General features: G+C 39.3%; 1 pseudogene; it reads left to right on the top strand.

Moving 5' to 3' along the window:
• The first annotated feature begins 643 nt into the window (after positions 1–643).
• LOC118574416 lies at positions 644–1,680 on the top strand (annotated as a pseudogene).
• Positions 1,681–2,094: the final 414 nt, after the last annotated feature.

The following is a 2,094-nucleotide window of genomic DNA, read 5'->3' as shown; positions in this document are numbered from 1 at the left end:
CACATTGAAAAAGTGAACAAAGTGGTTTTATTCCAGACATGCAGGGATGGTTTAACTTTTGTAAATCAATAAAAGTTATGTATCACATTGACAAACACAAAGACAGAAATCACATAATTATTTACTCTAAATGATCCTTAACTTCATAATATTTTATATAACCTTGACTATTTTCCTTACAGTGATTATTAGTACCATATCAATCAATTATATTTGACTTTAATTGTATTTTCATTTTTAGAGCAATTTGCTTTGTCTTTTCTGAGTAGTACTGGAGAATGAACCTTGAACAGAAGGCTGCACCCTAAGGTGAGCCCCAAATAAAACCACTAAAAGTATCTAGACCAACAAATATGAAAATCTTAACACAAACATACATGAAAAACAAAGGAAACATGGCTCCTCCAAAAGATCACAAATATAACTCCTCCATCTTTAAGTTTAAAACTGTTGAAACCGATAAAATATCAGATGAATAATCCAAACACTTTTGCAGAAGAAATTGAGATTTTATATACATGCATTACATGTAAGAAGGAGCATTAGCCCCTTCCCACCTCTCTCCTTTTCCCCTCAGTCGACTCTCACTTCGAGTGACCAAAGAGTTGACCAGTCAAAGTCCACCTCCTTGTAACTACTAGACATGGACACTCGTGTGACTGAAGATGGATTAAATGTCACCCTCACCATCAGGCTACTTATGCATGGAAAGGAAGTTGGCAGTGTCATTAGAAAGAAAGGAGAATCTGTTAAGAAGATGCGTGATCAGAGTGGTGCATCTCAGGAGGGAACAGTCCTTAGAGAATTATTGCTTTGACTGGACCAACTAATACCATCTTCAAAGCCTTCCTATGATCATTGACAAACTGAAAGAGGACACAAACAACTCTATGACCAATAGCACAGCTGCCAGTAGACCCCCATTTACCTTATGGCTGGTGGTTCCTGCTAGTCAGTGTAGTTCTCTCATTGGAAAAGGTGGTTGCAAGAACAAGGAAATGGAGAACATGAGAGCTCAGGTCCATCTGGCAGGGGATATGCTCCCCAACTCGATTGAGTGGGCAATGACTATTGCCAGCATTCCACAATCCATCATTGAGTGTGTCAAAACAGATCTGCATGGTCATGTTGGAATCCCCACTAAGGGCATGACCACCCTGTACCAGCCCAAGCCCTTGAGTTCTCCAGTCATCTTTGCAGGTGGTCAGGAAAGGTACAGTACAGGCAGTGACAGTGCGAGCTTTCTCCACACCACCCCTTCCATGTGCCTCAACCTTGACCTGGAGGGACCACCTCTAGAAGTCTACACCATTCAGGGACAGTTTGCCATTTCACAGCCAGATTTGACCAAGCTGCACCAGTTGGCAATGCAACGACCTTTCTTTTCTCATGACCCATGGCAACACCAGATTCAGTGCAGATTTGGATGTATCTGTTCAAACTACTTCTCATGAACTCACCATTCCAAATGATTTAATTAGCTGCATAATCAGGAATCAGGGTTCCAAAATCAATGAGATCCATCAGATGTCTGAGGCACAGATCAAAATTGAAAACCCAATGGAAGGATCTACTGATAGGCAGGTTACCATCACTGGATCTGCTGCCAGCATTAGCCTGGCTCAGTATCTAATCAGTGTCAGGCTTTCCTCAGAGATAGGTGGCATAGGGAACAGCTAGAACAGTGCAGATTCACCCATAACCCCTTTATGCTGTTCACCACCCAGGTTTTAAAGAGTTTGTAAATTTTCAGTTTCTACATACTTTATCATCCACTCATGATTTTTTAATTAAAAGCATTTTAATTCCTTTCTTGCTCAAGCAGTTATATTAAGATATCCATATTTAGTTTTATAAGCTTCTTCACTTTTTATTTTCATTTTTTGGCTCATGAATTTTTGTTTGTCATAGAAATGTAAGATTGGAATATTAATACATTTCAGTTTAGTTCTGGGATTTTTCAAAAAAACTAAAAGATGGACTGGAGCTTTTTCTTTGTGAATAAAACTCAATGCCACAGTGACTTATGTGGGTGTTATTCCTGTCTTGATGTTATTTTTATACCTTTAAAACTTACAGAGCCCTGGTTGGGTT

Source organism: Onychomys torridus, chromosome X (assembly GCF_903995425.1).
Source record: "Onychomys torridus chromosome X, mOncTor1.1, whole genome shotgun sequence".
Taxonomy (NCBI): Eukaryota; Metazoa; Chordata; class Mammalia; order Rodentia; family Cricetidae; genus Onychomys; species Onychomys torridus.
The sequence above is the reverse complement of the archived record's forward strand: the minus strand, read 5'-3'. Positions and strand labels throughout refer to the sequence as shown.